The 27,577-nt window shown below is 40.9% G+C and overlaps 1 long non-coding RNA gene across 1 annotated transcript; it reads left to right on the top strand.

The window, feature by feature from the left end:
- The first annotated feature begins 1,164 nt into the window (after window positions 1–1,164).
- On the top strand, window positions 1,165–26,972 carry LOC116784366. The gene is made up of 3 exons (XR_004356031.1): window positions 1,165–1,242; window positions 26,181–26,286; window positions 26,862–26,972. It is a non-coding gene; the product is annotated as an uncharacterized LOC116784366 (long non-coding RNA).
- The last annotated feature ends 605 nt before the right edge of the window (window positions 26,973–27,577 follow it).

Genomic DNA, 27,577 nt, shown 5'->3' with positions numbered 1-27,577 from the left:
ATTTCTCTCTCTTGCTTCAGTGACTCTAGCAGCTTGCCCAGCAATCCTACAGCGACATGTTGTAAGGGTCATGGGTTTGGAGCAAAGCCAGCACTAGTGTTAGCAAGCAGAATTCCTTATGACTCCACCATTTTTTTTTTTTTTTGCTATTGACCTAACACAGGCAGCAAAAGTAACATGTCTGAACCTATTTCCTTGTCTGCTCTGGTGGTTACCCACTTTCTTCTCCCCTAATTCAGGGAAAGTGGGGAAGAAAAGTTTGCCTGTGCCCAGCAGCACTGCAGGTGTCTGTCCCTCTGAAAGAGTCCCAGTGGTGTGGGCGTGCTGGAAAGAAAAATCCCCAGTGACTTCACCCAGCTTGGCTTGTGGTGGTTACTCACAATGAGGTCATTTTTTTCTTTTTTTTTTTTTTTTTTTTTTAGCTATGCATGTTTAATGCTACATCTGAGTTTTTGCATATGAGTGAAACTGCAGCCCTGGGACTGATTCAGGGAGTTTTCTCTGCAGAGTAATTTTGGTGAGTAAACATAGATTAGAGGAAGCTGGGTTAATCCAATAACTCCTCCCTCAAGGGCAGGTGCAGCAATGTGGCTCAAGGTACAGAGGAAATGCCTTGTTGACACAGGTGATCAGAGCAAAGTGGGTAAAATTGATATAATGATATGAGTTTGCAATGCAAAGCCCTGCTTTCTCAAGGCTGCTATTTTCAGCCTTCCATAGCGCATCTCTGTTCTTTCACCTCCGTTTGGTCAGGCATCCTGTTGTGGGTAACTTCCCAGCTCCTTTTCATGATCTCTCAGTAGCTGCATTGCTGCAGTGTAGCTTGGACTGTGCTGTGCTAACCTGTGAGGATTATTAAAATAAACTCTGAGTCATATTTAAGCTGTACGTGGGATAAGATGGTTATCAAGGTTTATTTTTTCTTATAATTAGGTCTCTTAAATGTTGCCTCATTAGATATCTTCTGTGACTGTTGGAAAAGTCCTCAGGGGACTAGTGGTTGTTTGTTTTCAAGGGAAGTTCACATGATAAATACAGAAACTTGCCACTCTGTGAAGGGTTTTTTATTAATGACAATTAACCAGATATTTTTCTTTAATCCTTGGTTCTTGTCCTGATTTCTCTCCAGCCTTTCCACTGCTATTACAGCTCTGATATTCTATAGCAAGTAAGAACATAACATTACTACTGTTCATACGTGGGAGATGGAGGAACTGCATTAAGAGCCCATCAGATAGGAAGGTAAGAGGCTGCTTAGATTTGTGTGGAGCCACTTCCAAGCTTGGCAAGCTGGACTGGAGTGCCTTGGCCCAGGCTGAACTCTTATTCCTATCAGCACTGCTGGGTTTGTAATAGCTCTAAGCAATTCCATTCCATCCTTCCCTTGAATGTTTAGCACCCAGGGGTTCAGGCATGGCCTGCTTTGTCTCTGTGCTGTTCCTCTTCTTCCTCTATGCTTAAGGGGCTGCTTGGGAAGTAGCACCATATGCTTTCCCCTGCTCTGCAGTAGGCTAAGATTTCATGTTGCCTGTCCCTTGCCCTCTTTTGCTCACGTGGCTGTCCGCTGGCTCACCTCCATCTCTCAGTGCCTCCATCTGATAAGACCAGTGTTGTTTAGATACATTTCTGGGAGGTGTCAGAAAATATCCAAGGAGACGTAGTTCTTTTTTCAGTCGTCTTTTCTTCTAACCTCAGTCAGGAAATCTTAATCTTCAAATTCTACTTCTCCAGTGGTCACCACTGGTTTTGCCTCCTCCTATCTGTCCCCTCACTTCCCCTTCAAAAACAGGAATAACTGGCTTGATGGTCCCACTCAGAACTCGTGGTCCACTGCGTGTGTGGGACACCACATGTGAAGTAGGAACTGCTCTGAGAGAAAAAAAAGGATGTTTCTGGCCCTCTGAGGCAGACCTCTGCCTTTCTGCTTTCCACTGTTGAATTATCTCTAACTGTCACAAGTTTTAGGTGAGGTGGTTAGATAGATCTAACTGCATAATACGATCTCTCCAATGATAGCTTTTACAGTCAAATGTTGCAAGTTTTTTCCATTTCTTTCTTCATCTTTTTATCTCTTTGTAATTCCATTTTTTTTTGGTTTGCTAATACTGGGATATCTAAGATGCATTTTTAGAAGGACTGGTGGATCTGGAGTGCTCACAAATTTAAGTAGAATTACCTTTTTTTTATTTCTTTTTTTCTGAAAAGCTGTGCCAAAGGTGCATAGATTGTCAATATTCTCCTCAAGTCAAAAATTTCAGCCATGTAGTCAGAGACAAGGAGGAAATAACATGTGGTACAAGTGATCGCTCTTGTATCGTGAGCAATGGGTTGTGAGCAAAGACCATGAGGCTGAGACTTGTTTCTCTGCATGATTTGACAGATTGATCTGTGATTAATCTGCAAACAGGAAGAAAAAGGGGATAATTAACAACAAACATGAAATTTGGAATGAATAATTTGATGAGTCGAAGGCACAGATTAACTGTATTTTAGATTCAGAGACTATTTGGAAAGGTTAAAGCTAGGAGGAGTTCTGGAAGAGGCTGCATCAGCAAACTGGTACATTATTTACTCTGGCAAGGTTTTCAGCGGTAGGGAAAGCTATTCCAGGAGGTGTTAGTCTGGGCATGGTCAGCACTGGCTCAGAGTTTGTACAAAATGCAGATTCAGGAGATTACTGGGCACAGAAGCAGACTTTAGAGTTGTGAGGTGCTTTGTAACATCAGCCTGTTGGACTGTTGGATCAACTGAGACGGCTGTTCTCCTCTCTGGAAAAGAGGAATTGGCCCATGCTGTGCAGTGACTAACAAATTGTCCCTGAGGACTGGCGAGTTAGGTAGGAAAATGTTATTTACCTTAAAAAAAACCCCAACATTTTTTGTGCGTATTCAAGATGCTAATAATAAACTGTCAGTGGAGCTCTGCCCTTTGCTCATAACTGTGGTCATCTCTTCTCCACATTGTGACTGAGTGTTAGCATTTGTCATTTCACCCAAACTACTCATGCACTAAAACTTAACAATCTGGCCATCACATCTCCCCTGGGAGGTTTGGATGTGAATCATGGAAGAGGTTTTGGGTCTGTGCCACAAGTCATGGGAATTTGTTTTATAGTGAACCACATTATGTCCTAGAACTTTACATTTTCAGGAGCCGAGTCCAGGAGTCCTAACTCAGATGAAATTCTTCTTGCAGTTGGAAAGTTTGGCTGTCCCAAATATGATTTAGGTTTTAATTTGGCTTCTTGTTTGCAGTTTCTTTTCTTTCTTATATATTTTCTCTTTGGATTGAGACTGATTCTTTTACATGAAAAATCTGCCTTGATTCCATGAGTGGCTAGTCAGTACTTTTTTTTCGGTACTTCTTTCTCTTTTCTTTCATATAATTGAAGATATTTGGTTGAACATCCCCACTTCACACTATGGTCCATACTTTTTTTTTCCCTCCTGCAGTGTCACAGGTGAGGCAAGAGTTATGAACATTTTTCTGAAGATTGCAGATACCTGGGTTAGACCCAATTAAAGGCTGCCCTGGGAGCTAAGGACGTTCGGTACATCACACACATAAACCAGCTGAAGGACCACTGAACTCAGCTGCAGCAGAACATCCATTTGCTGGAAAAAGTAGGCTGATAAACCCTGTGCACTGACTTCCAAACTGAAGTAATTTCACTAGCATGCCTTAAAAAACAACCAAACACCTCCCCTCCAAATGTCCAACCCCCCGCCCCACCTAAAAAAACCAAACAAAACCCTAGCCATAACCGCCAAACACTGCAGAAAGGAGAGAAAAACTTCCAGAGAGATATTTGGTTCATGCTTCCAGAAATGTAGTATCTCAGGTCAGGTCTTCTGCAGGAAACTAAAATAGTTTGTGGGAAGAACCAGCCTTGTTTGTTCTTAAACCAGCCTTACAGAATCCACATGACATTTTATTATTTTGTAGAACTTGCTTTTATATATGAAAAATAATTAAAAGGAGAATACAATTAAGCTGAAATTAACTAAGGCTGGATGGATTCACCATAGGCAGTGATGATATCTGGAGCTTAACAAAAACCAACCTGTCATGCACATCCAAATGGTATTTTGAGATATATACTGAGCTTAAAAGAACTAATATTCCATTTGAAAAGAATAAAGGATACTATTTTGGAACTTATTCTTTTTCTGAGGCACAGCTGAAGGGTGAAACTAAGCTTTTCCATACAGATATATGAGACAGAATTCATACTCCACCAAATGAGACCTTTATGCTTCCACCTGCATATTATGGCTCTAATAAACACGTTATCAGCTCGTGAAAATGATGGCAAACAGGTGACTGGAGGATTTGATAAGTCAGCAACAAAGATTAACAGATTTTTCTCAAGGAAAAAGTACGAGAGATTCCTTTATTTAAAACAATTGCAGCATGTGAATTGACTGCACTTAAATCATTACTGGCAATTAGTATGTGTCAGAAAGGTTGCAGCTGGCTCCAATTACAGGTAGAACTTTTAGAAGCTGAACTTAATTGTACCATGTGATAGTGAGAGGCTGAGCAATACAAACCATCATAAGGGTGCTCCCAGTGCAGAAAGGAGGGCAAGATCTTATGAGCCAAAACTTGATTATTTTAACTAGGCCTTGTCCCCTCCTCCTGGGAAATAGATATTGTAGGGAGAAATTGCTGGGAATGCAGTAGTTCACCTTGCTGAGCTTCTTCAGGTGCTGGGGAGAGCTTAGAAACTATGCAATGCAGACAATACTTCTCTTTTGTCCCTCTGCAGTAGGTTTGCCCAATTTAGGGTCTTGCAAGTCATATCCAGCTTAGGCTGCAAAATCCATTCAGCTCAAGGCCAGCAACTTGCTGCCTCAAAGTCCCTGCAGTTGTAGGCAGGGAGTGATTTGCAGACTGCCTAGGTATTTTGATGGGACACTCCCTCTTGTGTAATTGTCACGTGTGAAAAACTCTTTCCTTGTATGATGGCATTATGTTGGAGTCTGTGGCATAAAGACTCTTGGATTTACAGCCATGTGCTTGAGATGTTTCTGCTCTAGCCACGTTATCAGGATCTCTCTTGGTTTCATGATGTGCTATGACCATAAGCCTTCACCTTGATCATGGACCAAGGCAACATTTTTGTTATTCCAGTTCTCTCTCCGGTTGTGTGAATGTGTTTCTTGTCATGTGGCAAAACAGTGATGCTTTGAATAGAACTAGTAGGTGACTGATCATATGTTAGGAATGGAGATTACAGTATGTTGACTCCTTTTTTGTGTTGCTTTGCCTAAGTCTTGTTCCCTGTTGCAGGAGCCTAAAAGTATGGAAGGTAAGTATTAATATTCCCATTTAGGGATTCAATGCTGCATGTAAACCTGATGTGTGTCCCAGTGTCAAGATGATGCCCTCAGGTGGAGCCCAGGCTTACTGCTGGCTTGTGGAGGGGCTTGTGTATCTTTAGTGGAAGAGGGGAGAGCATGGAAAGCATGCTACCTTTTTGTCTCTTCCCTCTCTTATATGTCCACTGGAGGAGAGAGGCTAAACCTTTATGATATATGTACCGCTGAGTCTTAGCTTCCTTTTTCCAATAAAAAAGTGTATCCAGGCTGTATTTTGAAATATTTTGTTGAACAATTTGAACTGGTTATTACTACTTCAGCTGAACTTATTAATGAACTGTGGTATGACTGTATTTGTATCTCCTTGTTCATTAGCCAGCAACCAGTGCCTGTGTGGGCAGAAGCAGGCATTTCACAGTGTGCTTGCACTTGGGCTGATGCATGGGCTCAGGCATCCTATTGGTTCTCTGTATTGCTCATAAACCCATGTTTGATCAGCGGGACATTTACCATGAAACTCATTAGAGCTGCTATTTTGAGAAAGCAGGGTGATGTTTCACATAATGTGCTAATGTGAAAAGGATGCCATGCTTGTAAAACTAAACTGGAACTTTGTTGGAGAAGCATTAAGCGTTCCAGCCGTGCACACAAAGTTTCAAGTAATTCCTCCAAAGTCTTCACTCTGACAGTTTTTCTACTCACATCCAAGTTCCACAAACGTTGCCATAATGTTGATAATATGTTTTAAATCCCTAGCTCTTTCTCTGAGATTTTGAGATGAGAATAGTAATCAAGTAACAACTGGGATCTGAGAAAAGAGAGTCCAGAATTCCCAAACTCTCCCTATGTTAATGTACTTTTCCTTGTATCAGCATGAACAAAGGTAATTGCTGTGTAGTCAGCTAAGGTACTTTTGGGAGAAATAGTGTTAGTTTGTTGTATGAAGCCTTTGTAAGCAGAAACACTGCTGTCTCTGGCCACGTGATTTGTTCAAAAGCAGCACACCCATTTTTGACACAAATATATGATACCTCTACAAGAAATGATCTGTTCTGCCCCATTTATTACATTCACAGGGTGCCTTCAGTGCTGTGGGGCCTGTGGATGCCGCTCCTAAAAAGCACTATGTTGCAAATTCATAATTTTCACAATGTAATGGCCCATCCAGTGTCCTCAGCTGTGTTGTGCGCTGTCTGTTGCTGTCAGTTCCTGAGAACAAAAGTGTGAACACGGGAGATGACCTTCCAAAAGAAACTTTGAATATGTTAAAGCAATGCATGGTATATCCCTTTCCAAGCTTTGTCTCAGTGTCTCAAGTGTTGTACAAGTGAGAGGGATGTCGTGTTCAGGGCTGTGCAGCTTTGTGAAACGCATTTGGAGGTGAGCTGTCTTAGCCATTATTGATGCTAAATATGACATTTTATTCCATTTAACTGTGCTCAGAGAGATGAACTTCAGTATTAGCAGGCCCAGACAGGAGCTGTAGAAAATGGGAAAAGTAAGGAACAGTGCTCACTGGGACTGCATCCCTTCTCACAGACTCTCTGAGACCAGGGGCTCAAGGCAGGGTTGTCTGGAATACGGTAGGGCCATGTGGCTGTCCTGTTGTCACCTCCTTGGGAATGTCTTGCTGGCATTGTCTTAGGCCTGTGAGCTGCCTTCAACCTCTTTGGTAGACTGAGTGTTGCAAGCTCCATGTAGTTCCTGCAGCTCTTGACACACACCAGAGACAGCTCCTTTTATTTTTTAAAATGAAAGCTGAGATGCTTGTCTAGTAAAGTAATTGCTGGGAGAATTTTGCCTTCTAAGAAACAAAGCATTTCTGTCCTTATGCAAATTTAAACAAATGCAATACTGCTCTTAGTGGAAACTGCCATGGGGTATGCAAGAAAGTTCATGTCTTGAGAAAACCAGGCTTCTAATGGGCAGTCCTGGGTCTTGCTGGCCACATCTCTTTGAGGTCTTCAAGAGCTGCACAGATGTCTTTTAATTATACTTCCACAGCTGAATAATCTGCTTACTTTTTGGGAACAGCTCCTGTGTTAGGCAATTCACTGTGAAGAATGGAGGTTGCAAATAGGTTCCTCTCCCTTAGTGAATTTATTTCATGGAAGAAGGTCCTGGGGGAGAAAAGTTTTGGGGAAGTAAATTCAGCCTCACACATGGTACATATTCTTTCATGTGCAAGCCTCTAGCAATTTGTTGTCTCACTGCTCATGTATTAGAAGAACACAGGAGCCTTACAAGAGACTTAGAGATACATCAATATGGTACTAAATAAGAAAAGTCTGTGTCTGTCTTTAGTGTTGAATTGTTCTTCAGTGTTTTCTTTTGTCTTTAGTTATTGTAGTTATATAATTTACCAGCATTGCCTGTACAGATATGTTGGGGACTTTTGGTGAGACCTGGGATTTGGGAGGAGGATTTTGGGGTCCTTTTAGCTGCTCTGGCTGTGTCCTGGGGCATAGCATTTTGCTTTCAGGACTCCTGTACGGTATGCCATGAAACAGCTATAGGAGTAACTCTAAAGAGAGGTGTAGTGACATGTAAGAACTGCAAATGGGTAAAATTGCCTATAAGTTCTTTGGTGAAAAGCACTCTTTAAATGTAAATCATTATTATTATTGCCTTCAATTATAATCCATTTATGTCTCTGGACAGTGTAAACCAACAATGTGGGAGCTTTGCTGCCCTTCAACAATCCCAGCTCTGTGAAGTTACTCTTGGCTTCAGAGACTCAAAGTTCCTTACATGGCTCTTCTTCCTGTCTCTTGCCCACTCCTAACTGAGACTGTCTAAAATGACTATTTCTAATGGTTTGCATTACATTCATGACCATATCTTGTGTGTATGGGAAAAAAAAGGCTTTAAAACACGATTTGTTTGAACTGCAGTCCTCTGAAAAATGAGAGCTCTGGAGAAAACGTCCAAGGACCCTGGTGCTCTGGTAACAACACTGGCTATTGCAGAACTTGGGATGAAAATGGGAAGTCAACAATACTTGAGGTCACTTTATTTTTTTTTCCTCCCCTCTGAAGATGGCTGCAATTGAATTGATTCTACTTGCAAAGAACCCTCCTTGTATTTCTGTTTTAATAACCTGCCTTCTCCTCTCCCCCATGCCTCAAGCTGTGGTAGGGATGACATTCCCTAATTGCCCAGGTAGCATTTTGAAAGCCATGGGACACATCTTTGTTCCTTAAAAATTTGCCTAGTGAAAAAGCACTTTCTTATTTTCACAGGTTTGTTGTTCCCCTGTGTGGGAGGCAGTCCCTATTTGTTCCCTCCACTGCCGTTCTCATCGCCCATATTTTCTTCACAATGTCTGCTCTGTGTTTGGGTGTCAATAGCTGGGCTTCACCCTCCTCAGGTCTCTGACTGCTGGGGATTTGCCTTAACAGCCAGATCTTTCGTAGCAAGGCTTTTTGTAAGACCTCTCACTCCCGTGGGAGAAGCTGTCAGCCCACACAGCTTGTCCTGAACAAGGGAATATTTGAAGGTTTTACTTAACTCACTTTCCCATTTTTTCACAGATTAGTATTTTTTTAGACCCTGTTATGTTGTTTAAATTGAGTCTGACCACCAAAACAAATGAACATTGTGTCACCACATCTTGGTTCCTTTCATACAGCTGCAGCTAAGAGAGTTTGGAGACGGTGCTACCTGCAGAAATGTTGAAGCTAACACTATGTATAATCGTAATGAATTACATTCAAGGTACTCCATACATAAATCTGGTCACACCAGAACAAGAACTGTGGAAACTATATAACATTAATGTATACTCATTACATTCCTCCTTTCACAGGCTCCAAAGTTGTCAGGCTGGCAGAAGGGTGGGGACCTTGGAGTAATGAGGAGTTAGATATTTTACTAGAAATCATTGCAGCTCTTCATTGAAAGGGGATAGCCTTTAGAAAACAGGGCATCTGTGATGTACAATAACTGCTAAGGAGTAATGAATTCTATGTTTGTTGTCTTTTTATTTGTGGCAAAGAAGCTTTTCTCATTTTGCAAGTTTATTGAAAAAGGCAAGAATAAAAAAAACCCCAAAACTTGAAAACTCTGTTTAAAATGTATAGTTCAGCTTTCTATTCTCTTTGAAATCAAAGACAAATTTCCTACTGATTTTCTCAGGAGCAATATAAAGGCCTGAAAACATAGGTAATGTTCCTTCTACCACATGGAAACATGTCATTAGGTTCCTCCCTGGATGGTTTTGGCTATATCATTACAAGCATACACCAAGGACTGAATTTGGCCTCACAATGATTAATATTTTGTTTATTCAATTTGCAGAACCACTACTCAAAATGAAGGCCCAGCTGACTCTGAAACGGGGAGGAGGAATACAGGGCAGCATCCATGCAAGATAGGGTGGTAGGGTGACTCCTTCCATGAATAGAGAGATTCATGTATCCAGAGCAGGAAATCAGTACCCAGAGTGATGCTTTTTAGCTGCAGTGCCTCGTGTTGGCCCTTACATCTCTCATACTGCTTGTCTTTTAGAGCCACTGAGTGGTCCATGCCCCTAAAAATCCTTTTCTCTTTTGCAGGGGAGTAAGTGTGGATCCAGTCATCTAACTGGAGTCCCAGGTTTGAATCTTTTGCTGAGGAGCTTGGCTGGTTCAGGTGGAGGATGTCATGTTACATCAGGTGTTTTTCAGAGAAGAGTGGCACTTTAACAGCCAGCTCAAAAGGAGGGAATTTCCTTTCCAGGCAGAATGAGCAGGCAGGTCTGTCTGTTGTTGATCACCAAGTCTGTGGTTTATTTAACTGGTTTTTTTGTGTGCTGAAAGCTCTAGCTGGTGATAGAGCTGCCAAGCTTTATTGCCAGCAGCATACTGGTGGCACTAAGGCTTATATCTGACTTCCTACAGCTGCAAACGCTACTAGCATTAAGATTTCACAATGCCTGGGACACGACCACTGGGATGAAGGAGAGTGGCTTCTAACTGAATTCAGGCAGTGAGAGAGGCTAAGGAAGGGTGGCTTTCTACAGAAGGGAAAACTGCTCAATAGAGGAGAGCTACCCCCTACTTTTCATTTACAAAGCCCACTGCCATTGCTGAGTCTATTCTTGGTTTCTTATGCCCCAAAGTGTTTCTTTCCAGACTCTATGTATTTTTTCACTTTCTATCTTCCACTTGTATGTGATTTGGCATGGTGATTCATGTCTTTGTTATCTTCAGACTGAATTCCTGCAATGGAGGATGAGGATGGAGGCAACTTGGAGACTCACCTTGTGCTGAGAGCCAAATGTTAGCTGCCACCATCCTTGATTCACTACAGCCAAGCCTTCAAGGTCAGGTCCTGCTTATGAAAGCTCCTGTCTAATCACATTTGTCCTGTGATTCATACACCTTTACTGGCAGTTATGTTCCTGCCTCTGAGTTCAGTTGTGGCTTGCCAGTCAGCATGATGTTAATCATATGCTAGGCCCCTCGATGTTGGCTATTGTTCTGCTGAGGTTTGGTTTTGAGAAATGCTGTCCACCTCCCACTTCAGCTAGAGCAAAGGTATATTTGTGTGCAAAGACAGAGGACTTTATAGTCCTGTAGAGATATAAATAATATTTTCTGTTATACTTAAACACAGAAAATTCTAGTATATTGATAGGCCTCAGCTTTTAATACTGTTTTGTTCCTTGACATTCAAGTTTTTTCTCCAATCAAGAGTAGGTATTGTCACTGCTGAGATGTTCAGGGGCTGCTTTCTGCTCTGAGATCTCTCTCAGTGATTCACTTCTCTGGGCTTCTAAGTAGTTGGTTTGCCCAAGGTGGTGTAGCTGTTGTTTTCCTTGAGAGTAACACACAGCTCATGGCTGATATAGATAACAAAACAGACACTGTTTAGAAAAAGCCCTCAGTTCTGAGAGCCGATGTTAATAATCCTTGATCTCCACTGGCTTCTTGCAAAGTTGACAATCTGCTTCCAGGGTAGATTGTTGGTATTTGCAGTTTTAACTAATAGGCAACTGTGCTATGGGATGCATATTGGGATATCACTAGGATCAGAATTACTAAACTCTGTTTTAATCTAAGCTGGGATCACATTTGAGATTTCCCAGCCAGCACAGGACTCCCTTAGATCTGGTAGCTGTTGAGGCTCCAGTTGGCAGTCACAGAAAACACTGAGAATTTGAAACTGGAGTCAGAGTTGGTGACATGACTGTTTCTAATGATGATAGATATATCAGGGACTTACTGACTTTTTGTACTTCTTTTTTTAAAGATGAGCCTAGGTATGAAGGCTATTCCTGAGTTTCATGATTCCTCATAATAATTGTATTCAACTCAGTTCTACAAGGGTAAATTGGCATGGGAGAACCCAGACAGATGAGAAGCATAAGCAATACAAAGCAAATACACATTGTGTTACAAGACTATATGGGCAGATTAAGCCCCTACCAAAATGTTGGGCATACACCCTTGCTGAACCTCTGCCACAGCCCATCCAGTGGACAGTGCTGTATCCTCTAGTGCTGGGGAGTAAAAAAGTCCTCTTCTTGTGCACTTCAGTGAAACTGCATCTGTAGGACAGGCTGTATTTATTATGTGCATGTTGGAAAAATGAGGTAAAGAAAGGGAAAGAGGTTATAAACATAAAAAAATGTGTACATTTATTTTCAACACAGCATGCTACATGCTACATGTACCACTAATTGGTAGTGGACTGCATGACTCCAGGCTCAGTTCAAATCCTGAAATTCCAAGACAGAAGAGTTTCTTTTGAACTCAGTAAGAGAGAAGGACCGAATTTTGCATGTATTTGAAGCTGATTTCAGTTGTGACCCTTGCAATAAAGGCATCACATATAATATGTGATATTCTTCTTGGTACCTCATTCTGTGACATAAGTTGATAATGGGCCCAGCCAGCACTCACAGTGCTTGTTGTCTCTGAATCAGAACACATCCGCAAGGATGAGAGTGAAACTTAAGTGTGGAAAAGTTGAACACAGTCTTAGGCATTTCCTATAAGCATGAACAAGTCCCTTGACACCTCTCCCTTTCTAATTTTAGTGATAGAGATGGTGCTTTTGCAGGAATTTATAATTGCTGTTGATTTCTTCACTTAGAACTTGCATGGCTTGTTTAAACAGCATTGCAATTCTGGAGTTCTTTTGCAACATTTTAGGAGGGCACTAAAGCAATATAAAATAGACTAGGCCTGACCCCAGGGAAGTTAAGACATGGGTTCAAAATGTCTTATTCACTCATTCTCTCTGCAACTCAAGGACAGCACTCTTGTTTTGCACCTGGAGTACTAGTTTGTCCAAGGCACAAATTGCCCCCAAATTTTGCTTTCTGTCTTCATGCCTTTCTATGACTGAAAATCTACAGGGGTTTTTCACATCTCTTCTCTAAAAGAATGCCGTTGTTTTTCCTGTTATTGCCATAAATGCTTCCCTGTGAGTCCTGGTATATAGAGAGGAATTATACTTCTGAAAGTGGTACATCTGTGTACTTCCCTTGCAGCATGCTAGGGTAAAGATAATTGCCTGTTGCTATAATATTCTTGTGGAAAAAATGCTGTATTTCTGAAATAGAAGCATACTGCGGAAAGTCAGTACAGGTTTAATCCCCTGGTCTGCCCAGACTGTCAATGTGCCCTTGAGCAGGTTAGCTGGTCTCTGGGTAATTCAATTACTTATGAATATAACTGAAATAAGAACACTTCCCTAGTGTCTTTTTATGCTGTGGCAAGAAATACATTAAGGACTGTAAAATATTTGTAATCTACAATGGTCAAGCCATATAAGCCATTAAGGTGGCTGTTAAAATATCTGAATAAACAGTTTGTCCAGAAGACCCTTGGTTCTCCGTGAGGAATTGCAGCCATAGCTTTGCCTGCCTGTGCCAGAATGCTGTACAGCCTAGTATGACACTGTTAATCAGCATTTCCCTTCCTGAAAGGATTTGTTGGAGAAGCACCATTTTGCTCCACCTCAGACAATGTAGGCTGGCTGAAATCTCTGGGAATGCTTGTCACAGACAGTAAACTTTGACGTGCTGCTAATACCTCGTCAGGGACCCACTAGCCAGGGGATCCTGCTGGTACTTGTGTGTTAAGTGAAGGTGGTCAGGGCTTTTGTACTGTCCTAGATCAACATATTTCATTGTAGTTCTCTGCATACTGCATCTTGCATCAGATCTGTCCCACTAAATCAATGAAATTATTTAAATAAATTACTTTTATTAATTTATTATATGAAAAATTTTAGAGCAAATTCCTTTGATGTATGATATCCTAATCACACCCGCAGGGCATTAGCAAGCACAAGGCACATCTGAGTGTCTCTAATTCCCTAGTGGTGTGATTATATCTCATAATATTCACAACCCCCTGGAGCTTCTTTAGTGGTATAAATAAATCAATTATTTAAGTCAAATACTTTGATCATTAGAAGCTGCCAGTAAGTGCTTGAATGCCTGAGCTGTGCAATTCACCAGGAACGATCTTGCCTCTCAAAATGCTGAGCAGCTGAGCCGAGTGCTACCAGCACTTCATTTCAATCTGCTTTATAAATTAGATTAGAAGTCAGTTTCCAATACTTCATCCTGGATAGCAAGGAAGGGAGAACTGTACAGGGGTGGAATTATGAGATATTGCTGCCAACAGATCCTTTTATCATTTAACACTGCTGTCATAGGTTAAATATGAGCTACTGTTCATATTAACTAATAGCTATTATACTGAAAACTGACACAGGGATTCCAGCTAATGCACAATGAACCTGGTTCACACACACTGCATCATATTAACTATTATTTGCACATATGGATGGAAAGGAGTTTTGAGTCACTTGGGATATATGGCAAATTAGCATTTTATATCATATTAATGAAGTGCTAATTGCTCCTTGCAACCTTTTTTTGTGCAAATTGAATGGGTCCTATTTGCATTGTCATGTAACTGCCGTATTACCTTGCAGCACTTTCATTAGGATGAGGCAGCACAGAGTTCATCAAGGAAAAACTATTAGTAATTGTGAGATAATGAGTTATGAAACCCATATTGTTTAAAGTAGAGCAGAAGTACTGCAGTTGACTTTGGCTTAGCTTGGGAATAATTTTATTAATAGGTTTTATAAAATATCTTTCATTTTGCATATATTAAACTGACCTGTTTTAAAACAGAGCTCCCTGCTCCAATATTTTCTCTTTCAGTTCCTGTTTGTCAGGGTGTTTTGTGTCTTCTAATGGAACATGAAACATAGTAAAAAATAATAAATAAGGGAGTAGTTTATTGCTGCCCATTTGTCTCTAAAATTAATCACAAGTCAGGAACCATTTGAAATTGTAGAATTGTGAAATAGGAAAGTATCTCTAAAGATATTGAATTTACAGGTGTCCATGAGTCTGACCAAACAGCAGCCAAGTCTGTAAAACAATTTAAGAAATGTTGAAGATGTTACAGTCCTAATCATTTGCAGAATCTTGTTAACTATCACAGATACAGTTCTCCATAAATGTGAAATATAGCATGTGATACTTTCAACTAGGTCAGGTATTTTAGAGGAGAAGGACAGGTGGAAAAAATGAGGAAAAAAATTGAAAAGTAATTTCATGCTAACTCAGGGACGTTTCCATGATTGTGGAGGAAGCATGATTAATTTCTGAAGCCTCTGTGGGAAAGGCACCCAGACAAAATTACATAAATCTACATTAGAGGATTTAAATGCTTTTGCCAAGAAAAAAATGATCTGAATTTTAGGTAGCAGAGCCCGTTGTCAGTCAATTCATCCAGATTTAGGGCCTGCACCTTTTCTTTTTTAGTGAAGTATTGGATACAGACAGATTGCAAGTTACAGCCGAAGGCAGCGTGACAGCTTTATTGCTGTTGCATGGCCAACATGTTGTCTTTGGGAAATAGGCTGTGGACTTTCAGAAAGGTATGCAGAAAGAAATGCTTTCAGATATTTGTATTATTAAAACAAAGCTTGTTAATACAGATTGACTAATTCTCTCTCTTTTGACTGTGTATGCAAACACATTTATGTAAATGTAGACCTATGTGTTTATCAGAAAGGTAATCGCAGCTTGAGAGATGACTGGATGAAGAAACTGTACATAATATAGTCTGTCACCTAATATATTCTCAAGTGTCTGCAGGGGTGGGGAGTTAGGACCTCAAACAGACATCCTGAATACAGAAACAACTGCACAGAGCCTTGTCCCAGGTAGGCATGAAACAATGCAGCAACGGAAGAGCTTCTTACTGACCTAGACTTAAGACTGTTTCCAAACAAGCACAAGCAGTTCAGCATATTTTTCAAACCTGAAGTCTATTGTTTTTTCAAACCTGAAGCAGGTTGTTTTGTTTTGCCCTGTATGTGATCCTGGCTTACCTGGTGTAAAAAATGTGGATTGTCTGGATTTCAGTTGTATTCTGCCCACTCAAGGGCCAAACCAGAAATACTTGAATACGGTGCTACTTGCATCCAATTTGTTCTGAATTAAAGTAACTGTATAGGTGAGCTGAACAAAACTGTCTGTATGACCACATCATCTGCTTTTTGCCTTTACAAGATGCTTTCCACCGTGTCTCCATAACCTTAGACTTGCTAAAGTCTCTGTGGTGAAAAATATTTTCTCGCTGGGAGACTTCAGTAGAAGGTTGTGAGAACACAAATATTATTTTATTGGTGAAGTCTTACCTGATAGCACTGCACAGATTTGCTGCACCGTGTGTGTCAGAGTTGAAGTTTTAATGGGCTAGTGAGTTATCACAATAAATGTGGACCCTGTGGGGAATTGTTTACTGTGTGTAAGAAGATGAGGAGATTCTGGGTGTGGACAGGAGAAAAGGGCGATATGGCAACCTCAAGAATTTTATGGGTTTATGTTAAACAAACAGCAGCAGTAACATCAGGAGGTTATCAGGAGCCTGAGGAGATTCAAGAGCAAAGATCTGGTAGAGAGATAGAGGAATCAGATGCACAAACATTCTTCCCTGCTGACAGGTAGGACTGCATTGGTTTATTCCTCTGCTAGTCCAAATGCGTCTGGGAGAGGAGCTGAGCAGAAAAGGGAAGCTGGTAAATGAGGAAGGCTGCTTCTTGCTGCACAAGCCGCTTCCTGTATTATGTGCTCATCTCTTTTCCAGGCATTGCTGACCAGAGTCCTTGCTGAGCTCCAGAAGCTTGCACAGGGCTGTGTGGCTGTTAAGCTCTAGTTAGAGTGTAACTTAAGCTCATAACTACCAAAAGTCAGTAATGTTTGACCCTGTTCAGTGGCCTGTGAGAAATTAATTCAATTTCATTAAGATTCCCTGCAGTTACTTTACCTGGTTGGAAAAGTACTCCTGATTTCCTCAATTGGCACAGATTTTTTTGCTCTGCCTACAGAAGTAAAGGACTCTGAGTGAGTCTGAAGCAAAGCCAGCAAATATGTGCCAGGCCGGGGAGTACTTCAAATCAGGCTTGGAGACACCTTGTTATGATGGCATGGAGACTTCATTTCTGTTGCTGAGATCTGTATCTCCTATTTGTCTTAAAAAGGAAAAAAAAAATTTAAAAAGAACACTTCCTTCTATGGGCTGATGAGTAAGAAGCTTTTCAGACACCTAAAATGAGTAATGTGAAAAATTAATAGTTTAGAGTCCAAAGAAAAGTTTGTGTGACCTCGGAAAGGGAGGGAGAAGAGAGAGTCTTTAAGGGAATGACAAGAATCTAAAAATATTGATTTCAATTTGCCATGGGAGGGAGCAGGAGAAACAAGCCATTGGAACAAGTTCCTGAAGCTTCACGCTAGCTGGAATGTCTAACAGCAGAGTGAAAACAAACATTTCAATAAGGTTTGCCTTCTCAGGAAAGTTTACGTCCAGTCCTTCATCTTGCACTCTGTCATTGGCAGCCTCTGATCCTATTTGAAATAGCAAAGAAGACAGAACTTTTTGTGCTCATGGAAAAGAAGAGAAAAACTATGAAGGAAGTTTTACGTTGCAGGGGGGATTTCAGGCTTCAGCAGGATCCCACTTGTGCACTTGTGAAAGGCTGTGCTCAGCCTCTGGGGCTGGAGGGAGAAGAGGGTAGAGTTGTGCTCTGTGCAGAAACCCAAGGCAGCTCTCTGCCTTCATCCAACCTCTTCTAGGGGTGCCTGCATCAGGTAGCCCTTTGCCTTTCTCCAAATTCAGAATCCTCAGTGCAGATATTGTGAGGCATCCTGAGCCTGCAGGATTTGATTCTGTGTTTTGTGTGATTTCAGTCCAGTCTCTATCTCAGTAAAGTTGCTCCTGAGTTGGGAGCTCCAGTAAACCCTGCCTCAGATGGCCCACATTTCCCTTGACGGGGAAGGACACAGTGTGTACATGTGCCTCCAACTGGCCAGGCAAGAAGGAAGTTTTGATATTTGACATGACTTTTTTACCACTGATATGGAGTTCAAGGAAAATCACGGTCTCTATTGCTTGGGATCTTTGAGAATAATGGAATGACTAAGATAAGATGATAAATTGAAATTTGGAAATGGAAGTGGCTTAAAATCAATGGATCTGAAGGTGACTGGGCTATTGACATGAGGTGAACTTTCTTGTGACCTATATGCATGCATAGATTGACACCTATACAGGATCAAAGGAGCTTATGAAAGGCTAGAGTACATGAGAGGAAATTGAAAATGTATAGGTTGTTGATCTCAAGAGTGGCTTTTATTAGTTATTGTACATAATAAGTGTTGTGTCAGAAATGAAAGGGATTAAATCTCACCCAAGGTACTGCACCTGAGCAAATATTGTCTTGCCTGGGTGAAATTTGTGCCAACACAAAGAAGACTTGGTATGAGGCTATGTACTGCTTAAGTGTCACTTAAGTCTTCGAAATGAGGATTATGCAGGATTTTAGTGGTACAAAAATATAAGGGCAAATTTCAACCCTTACATTGCTACAGTGTATGTCCTTGGGGCTTCTGGAGTAATGTGGAATCTCACCAGGACACATCAAAGCAGTTGGAAAGTGCTTTTTCTGCATACTGACCACTTTCTGGATTTGTGAGTTTTTCATGTCACTGAACTGAAGCTCTGAAGTGCTGTTAGAGAGAAACTAACTGGATAAGTGAGTTTTAATGGCTGAATGTTTTATTCTCTGCTGTATTTTCCAGTGGCTCAAATGCTTTGAGCAAGCAGAGGACTATTTTGCTGAGGTCAGTAGATTTTTCTGAGATATACTGTAAATGTTGGGACTGCAGTTGACAGTTGGAAGTATGAATAGAAAACTCAAAGTTTCAGAATAAAAGTAGCAAACATTTTCAGGCCAGAGGAAGAAAATTCTAAGTCTGGAGATAAAGGAAATACGTTTCATGCTGAATCCTTCTGTCTAGATCTGCTTTCAGCAGATGACACCCACCTTTCAATCGCACTCTTGCATCTGTGCCGGGTTTGCACACCTCTTGCTAAATATTTTCCTGTCTGTGGAAGAATGGTGAAATGGTTTCATAAGAACACAGACCATTTACTTGACAGCCGTTCCCATATTTAATTGTCTGTCTTCAGTGATAAGGCATGCCTACATAAGCTGGACTGTAAACACCAGAGGGGAAAGGAGCAGGATATAATCTTGTACACGCAGTATTTTCAGAAAAACGTTTTCTATTTTTTGGTTGGATTCCCATATTTATTATGTCTGCCATTTGCCCTGCCACAACATAGGCTGAGGGGAAAAGAAATGGGGAACCTCATGATGTCTTTCTGCCCCTCCTGTGTGTTAACCTGTTTCCAGGGTACCTTGTAGCGATGCTTCTGTTTTTTAACATCTTTGTTCCATGACAGGGATTTAACCAATGGGGAGTGAGAGGCTTTGGAACACTGTCATATAAAACTGTTCCTTCTGAGAGGATGTTTGAAACTGTGTTGAAAATGTAATGTTTTTGAGGGGCTTGTGTCACCTGCTGCCCTCCCTATCATAACAATCACTGCCCACATCATAACAATGCTTCCTTCCCCACAAGGCTGGTATTGATCACTGAGCCCTGGCTATATGGATGCTTACTAACCAGAGTTACTGGTTAGTCTGAAGGATCATTTTACATGGTTTTGGGGTTTTTTCCCCATTTTTTTCCTAAATTTTTTGCAACTCAAATGTATTCTGTTAGTTTCATTTGTCCTGCACTCTCCTCCTCCTCTTTCTGTGCTTAATTTGATCTTACACATATGATTGTAAACATTGAATTTTTATATCTTGGATTGATGTAGTGGTTGTGTTCTGATCTGAAGCTGATTAGTAATCTGAGGAAGCCAGATCAATGCTGGTTTAGGTAAAATGATCACAGATCTTACCCTAGTGGCATGCATGGTTCCCTACCTTCCTGTCAGTCCCCATACAGCACCAGAGCCAAGATTATTCTTTCTGATGAAAGGAAATCTAATTTACTAGGTTTAAATAGTACTGCAATCAGCATGTTTATAGCTAGTGCTAATTATATCAAAGTTTTTGTTGATAAATTGATCCTATCCTACTCCTGTGTCTCTTTGGATATTGAGTTTCTTGTGTTGCCCTGGCCAGTACCTAGTGATCACAGCTAGATCACAACTGCTTTTGCTTCATGGCCTTTGCCGGCAAAACCTTGAGCTTGTATTTTGCTCTTTTGAGTAACTGATGGTCCGTAACAACCATGCTTACAAGTGAGAATGAATGGAGGTGCTTTGCATGCCAAGAACCCTATATGCTTCTCTGGCATATGAGGAGGCCATAGGGTGGTGATGGACTCCTCTGTCCTTCCTCTAATATTTGCCTGCCATAGGAACACTGGAAAGCAGGTCATTGTCCTCACAGGATCCCTGTGAGGTTGGCACTACTGCTGTCACCATTTTGCAGATGAGGAAATTTTTGGCAGAACAGAATCAAATGACATAGCATTCCTCTAATACACATCAGATGGTGATATATAGAAATGGGAATTTTGTGTTGTAGTGCTGTATACCTCCTTCCCAAGTTTGGCTAAAGACTTTGCATTCTTCCTGATTTCTGTCCTAGTCAGAATTGCTCTGTCATGTCCTCTAAATTAATTTCTATAAATTTTCCCTAATTTCCCAAATAAAAACACTGGAGCATATTTGTGTCATGTTTACAATGTACATGGAGGTGAGGGGAAATCTCAGAGGAGCCAGGTCATGGATGTTTAAACTTGCACCTGCACAGCTGTGACTGAGCTGAGAGTAAGCACAGAGCAAGCAAGAACCTTTCTGTGCTAGTTATGTTTCTAGGGAATCTTTTCTTTCCATGGTCAACAAAAAGTTTTGGAAAGCAGGATGGTTTTCCCTTCGTATGTTTTTGATACTTCAAGGCAAAAGTAAGGGAATAGCCATTTTTTTATTATTAGTGGGGAAAATGCATTTAGATTTCTGAGCAGCTTTGTCCCACCTTGAAGAGAAAGAGAAAGAAAGAGGAGGAGAAAAAAAGAGGGAGGCAGAGAAAGAGCATCAAAAGTTTTTCTGTCTTATTTATTTCTAGAAAAAACATCACTAGTGAGCTTATTAGTATGGCATTTTCAGTGGAAATACAGTATTTCTGCTGGACAAAATGCAAGAATGTTTTATCTCATGGAATTTCCCACTCAGGAATGGAACAATTCTTCATACTGCCACGGCTGCCTCAGCTCCTAATATGGATTTAGCAAGTAGCTCAAAAATACCCATTAGGACCCAAAGACATAGTTGCTATGGTGGTTTTTCAAAACCTTAAAGGGGTATACTAAAAAAAGTCAGGAAAAAACATTTGCTGTAAAAATTGTTGGTTGCAAAATAGGACGGATCCTGCATTTTGCTGCTGAGCTACCAACCTTTTGTTTTGATTTCTGCCACAGCAGGTTCTGCCTTGAATGCACTATGAAATTTGTTTTTGTTTTGTTTTGTGTGCACTGAGCCCAAGTAAAAGCCTTCTGTGAGGATGTCAGTGCCATTTTGCTCTCAGAGATTGTAGCTTTCAACTTGATGCTGTCTTGTAATGACACTATTCTTGTTCATCCGTGTTTTGATGGTCTTTTGATGTAAAATGTGCTTTCTGAATGAATGGGTTTGTTCCTTGTTTATAATTCAAATTGCTGATGCCTATTTTCACTGACTTTTTAATTATGCAACATTTAAATCCAGAGTTCATTTTCTTTGAGAAGAATCCTCAGAAGGCTTTTAAATACCAAGAGACTACTTCTGGTTTGGGGAGTCTCTGAGTCGAAAGTGCTGCAGGAGAGTCTACTGAGAAGGCATCACTCCATGCTTACCCTGATATCACACTTTTTCCTAAGTTTGTGTAATTGCTTAGTGATGGAGGTGGGATGGATATGCAGTCTCACCTGGTACAGCTCCTTTATATCCCAAATATCACAAAATATATGCATGTCTTCAGCCTTTGTGTCTTTTTTGGATCTCACTTCCTGCGGTTCTATTATACAATTGAACATGACTTGTGAAAAGGTGAGCATGTTTTAGGGTAATATCCTAGCAGAAGTCCCAGACTTGTGTTAGTAACCAGGAGCAGTGGCATGTGGTGACCTGTGGTTTTACTGTTGGCACACTCCATTGCGTGGTTCTGCCCATGCCAGCAGCCCTCTCTGCAGTGGTGCCTGGATACGGGTTAGGGCAGCAGTGTGAGCCAGGGACTATTCCAAGCAGGCAGACATGGATGAGAACTCCTCTTTGGGGAGTGAGCAGAAGGACAGAATTTAGCCATATGGACATGGACTGTGCCATAAAACTTGTGCTCAGGGGCAGGGACTTGGCCCTGAACTGCTGTATTTTCTATTCCAAGGCAGGCCTGTTGATTTCTGTGCCACGGTGCCAGGCCCTAAGACAGAATGCATTTACAGCTCTCTGTATACAGAACGTAATTTTAATGCTTGGCTCCTGCTGCAAAAAATGTCACAGTGAACTTCAAGAGGATTGTTTATGTCCCCAGAACCTTAAGCTGGAATAATGACTCTAATTTATTTATGCACATTTTGACAGCTTGTTATGTTTTATTCCGTAAAGCTAAATGTGGTCTCAACACCTTGGAATTATTGCTACCCAGTAATGATGCCAGGGAGATATAGGGATTTCTATCTCTGAGCAGAGAAGATCTTTTCCATTCTGTAAGGATTTGGAACCACTGTCCTTGCGTCTGCATATCTGTTTGAGAATGTATGGTGAAACTGAGGGGTAATGTGTCCTAGCTGCATAACTGAGTGGGAACAGATAGACTCTACATCAACACTGAATGCTTGAATAACCCAGAAACCAGTGACCTTAAGTGTGGGATTTGTCACAGTCAGACAAGAGATGGGGAGCTCTGTCCTAGGGTAGAGACCTGTAAATGCTTGCTTGTTCTCTGATATTAGACTGTTTGTTTTAGATCTGCTGAACAATACAGTTTGTGCACCCTCTTAAGAGAGACTCGGTCTCTTTCTCCATGGAGGTCTGGAAGACAGTTAGGCCCCTTCTGGTCTGAGAGGGTTGTATCATTTCTGGGTGTGATTTATGTACACAGAATGTTTCCAGTGTCTAATATAACACGTTGTTTGATAATATATTTACAGCTGGGGAGTTTGTAGGAAAATTGAATAATTTTGTAGCCAATAGAATATGATATTAATAGGTGGAAGGCAGGAGTTTAAATGAAAACAAAAGAAAGCAAAACCAGAGCACTAGTCATTGGATTCTGTATGGCTTTGAGTTTCTTTTTCTGTTATCTACAGCAATATCTATGCTATTAAAAAAAAACTTGTGAGGAAGCATTCCCAAGCATTGCGCTGTCTACAATTAAAGTGTTAGAAGAGTTCCTGGCAGACTTTAGACCTGGACCAACTAGATTTCTCCCAGATAATTTACAGGCACAATTCAGGGATTAAATTCAACCCAGGATCCATTCTACACAGGTACCTGACTATCTAGTTTTGGAGACTATATAGGTTAAATAATATGAATAGAAAATATTTGCAACCAGTAACTGTAATCCCAAAGAACTGTCCCAGGCTCGTTCAATTGTCTAGTGCAGATATAGCTAATGCAAATTTACTTCTATAGCATATCCATTTGGAAGCAGTGTTGAAATGGGGAAGGGGAGAAAGAATATGTTTAATCTAATCCAGGATATATGGGGATGACAGAAATCTCAGACTCTTAATTCCTTGCTGAATATCTTCTATTGGCTCTTAGCAGTAGTAGCACAAGAAAAATAACATTCATGATGGGCCAGTGTGGATCCCTGGAGTCTTGGTAGGGACTACTGAGAGACAAAGCTGTAAATATGTCATGATGGACTGAAAAGGAAAAGGTACCACGCTAGGGGGAACTCAGATTGTAAGCATTGGCTCATGTTCCCCAACCTAAGTGACAGGGCAGACTGATAATTGCTTTTGGGCTTCAGTCTGTGTTTTAATGCATTATTTTTTTAAACTTTTTCTTAACTGACTATAACAATAGCACATTTTCCAGGACCAAATTTATTTACAGGCCACATGGAGAACATGAATAGTTACTGCTTTAGAAACAATAGGAGGATGTTACTCTGCTGTTGATACAGATGCACTAATGTAAATGATCCTATGACCATTCAGTTACTAACTCCTTAATTAAAGGTTTAACTAGGTTTATAATCTGAGAGGGAGAGCTATGGCCACACTGGGATTCATATGCAAAATCATTCACCATCAAATTCTAGTGGGACAAGTTAGGTTTTCTCACTCCTGTTCTGAGGGATATCTGTTAATGATCAAAGTCAACATGAAAATTGACCACCTTTGCAGTCCAAGGAGGAAGATCTGCTTGAACATGGAGAGTGACCTGAATTTCCACCTTGTTTGAGTTGGCACTTCATATCAGGATTTGAATCTCATATTGTGCATGTCTTGCAGGGATGTCAGGTTTATAAGGATGGCACTCGCATACAGTTCCGTGATCATTGTGACAGTTCCCTGGTCTCTAAAGTAATTTCCTGGAAAAAAATGTGAAAATTGTGAGTGCTAGCCAGTGATTTATGGCATTTTAAGTAATGGAATGCAGCTGAAAATATTGATATGCAAGAATATAACCAAATCTTTGCTATAACCTTATGTGTAAACTGTGTAAGAGTATGGCATGCTCCTCTGTCCTTTTTGAGAGAAGGTACAAATTGGTTTTCTTTCCTGAAAGGTTGCAATTCCTATTGTTAGCAGAGGCAAAACTTGAATGTTGTTAGAGAAATGAGCTGTTGAGAGTCTGGTCTGAGTTCTACCATCAGTGAAGTCTGCTGTTGTCACTCACAGGCATTTTTCTCTGTGGTGTTTTAGCCTTGGCTCCTAGTACTAGCTTAAAGTATCTGGTTTTTTTTTCAGAAGTGGCTGGTCCTGACACACAATAAAGAATGCACAGCCTATGTCTTCTTACGACCTTGCCCGGGACTCTGTTTTATCTTGCAAAATGTACATAGCTGGGCTCTGTTGTGTCCTCTTTTCAGACAGGAGACACTGGCAACAAGAAGTAGCTGATGGAGTTTTGACAGCAGGTGTTTCATTTTATTTGGCTGCTATAGTGGTTTTTGATATACTAGCATGATTTTTTTTTCTTGTCTGTGAATTCATGTGAAAATGAGTTATGGAGCTGAGACCTGGACTGCATTAGGAAGTTGCTGTGCTTTAAATTAATTCTCTATACAGTGAAATATGACCTTTGGATGTTTGGAAAGGCCAACCACCAAATGCTTTCTTATTTTCATATACTATGGACAGGGATTCTCATCTTCAGGCTCATGCTCCAGAGAGATTGACCCTGCAGGACAATGGACTGGTTAGTTTTCTGGAAGATAAGCAAATACATTGTGGCAAACTTGAAAGCTCCTCTTCAAGTTTGTAACTTTTCCATTGATTTTGTAGCTAGACGGGTAAAAATAAGCTGTTTTCTGGAGACTCTAGCCTCCTACCCATCAGGTTATGTACCTGTGTATACTGAGATACAGCCCTCAGTAACTTCTAGCATTTTGCAGTAAATGGACATATGGAAGAAGGAGATTGTGACTTTGTATGACCTTTATAAGGAGTTGGCACAAGGTTATATAGTTTAATTTGGGCTATATTTTGTTAGCTTTTGCACATATGGAATGTCATCTTCCTCTGCAATAATCTCACCTATATAGTAGTGTCAGAATCTGTCCTACCAGCTGGAGTGAGCTATTCTACATTGTATCTGATATTCTTTCCTTTTTATCTGTTGAGATAGAGTGCTTTGCTGTGTATTCTGATATCCCATGGCTTTCCTTTTGGAGCTGTGTTCACACATCTTGATTCCATCTGTACACTTGAAGAGGCCCGTTAGGTGGAAGATGTATCTGTCAAACACATGTAGATTCTGGACAGCAGCCCTTTACGGGTCACGCCTTGAAACATTACTAATTTGATTTCAAAGGGAGCTATTACAAAATGCCTTTTGTGTTGTTAGGCCTCAGGAGAAGGACCGCAGTTGGACACAGTGAAATGCTGCATTTGCTATAGCCATGACGCTTCTTGTTGGAACAGATATGAGAATCAGTCATGTCTTTGTCTGGTAGCACTGCACCTCTTCAGGAGGAGTCCCCTGATGTGAGAGGGGGATGGCTGAATGTGTGTTAAAAGGTCCAGGGGACAGAATCTTAGTGATCCACAGCATCCATCAGATGCTGTCCAAAGCTGTTGAACAACCTCAGGAAATGAGTGGAAATCTGACTCTTGTTTGACTATCCTGAGTCCTGAGAATGGCACGGTGGGTGCAAGACGGTTGACATACACATCTGTGCACTCTGTGGCAGTGCTTTGAAGATCTGAGTTGCAGCCTGTGGATTTTTATGATGCAGTCATGTGCATTTTTAAGAATTAGACACCTTTGTGCTTGAAGTTAAACATGACTGTGACTCATTCATCTGTCATTCTTACAGACTTGGTGTGAGAACCATATGGATGCAAAGAAATACCGTAGACCCAAGATGCAAGTTTATATGTTGCAAGACAGGAGGCCAAACACTGAAACAGCATCTGACAAAAGTGAGTACTTGGTCAAAGTTTCCACTTCTGTTTGGTCAAATTTCCAACATAAATTAAACCATTGTCTCAAAGTAGTGGCTTTTGCCCCTGGGAAACTGTGGATCTTCCCCCACAACTAATTCACTATTTGCAATTAGTTACAGTTGGTCATAGGCTGCACAATCTCTGAGCACATTAGAGCAGTAGTAGTAGCCTGACTGGCATTTGTAAACAGGGAATACTTGGGACTTCATAATACTCTAACTCGGTGCAGTAGTGTGCCAAAATAAAGGTCATTTCAATTTCATATTAGGTCACGCACTTTTGAAATTACATGTGTTTAATGATTTTTCTCCAGTAAATGAAGGATAGCAAGTATTACACTTAATAGGCTTTGATGATATGCCCACAAAAAAGACAAAGTCTTTTCAAAAACATTAAACTGATATTTTACCCGAAAAAACCCCCAAAACAGAACAAAGATTCAAACTCCTGCCCAAAGCTTCTGTAATAAAGAAAACTAGACTTTTTGACCCTTTCCAGATGACAGTTTGCAGAAGTTTCACTGTAATTTATTTAGGTATCCATCACTAGAGAGATTGAAGCTGATCTTCTGATAAGGATGGAAGAGAAAGAAGGGTACAAGTTGAGCTTGTCACAGAAGCTGTATCACAAACCCCATAACAGGACCATTAGAGGAGTGAAAAACTGGCCCTTATGTGTATGTAGCCTATAATTGTGCATAGAAAGTAGTTTCTGTCTTCTCATGTACTAAAGCTGTCTTGTCTTCCTACTCTACCCAGTACTCCAACTGGTTGTTCCCTGTTATCTTTCTGCCAGGCTATGGGCCCAACAGGCACAAACTGGAACACAGGAGGTGCTATCTGAACATCAGGAAGCACTTTTTCATGGTGTGGTCAAACACTGTCGCAGGTTACCCAGGGAGGCTGTGAAGTCTTTATCCTTGGAGATACTCCAAAGCCATCTAGACATGGTCCTGGGCAACTTGCTTCAGGTAACCTTGCTTGAACAAGGTGTGTTCAGATGACCCCCAGAGGTCCCTTCCAATCTCAACCACTCTATGACTCATTCTGTGGCTGCTTGATCAGGGCTACTGACATCTTGTCATTCAAAGACCTAAAGGCGTTGAACAAAATCTGTTACCCAGTCTTGGTTTTTGGAATGTTGCTTTTGGTGTCAGCAGTGGGTCGTGTGCCATAATTAAAAAAATTAACAATTCCTTCAGCACAGACTATGAGAGAGAGCTGTTTTGATTCTTGATGTTGTAGCTTTTGAATGTGCAGGAGAAACT

Source organism: Chiroxiphia lanceolata, chromosome 3 (assembly GCF_009829145.1).
Source record: "Chiroxiphia lanceolata isolate bChiLan1 chromosome 3, bChiLan1.pri, whole genome shotgun sequence".
NCBI classification, from domain to species: domain Eukaryota; kingdom Metazoa; phylum Chordata; class Aves; order Passeriformes; family Pipridae; genus Chiroxiphia; species Chiroxiphia lanceolata.
Note: the sequence above shows the minus strand (reverse complement) of the source record. Positions and strands in the feature narration are given on the sequence as shown.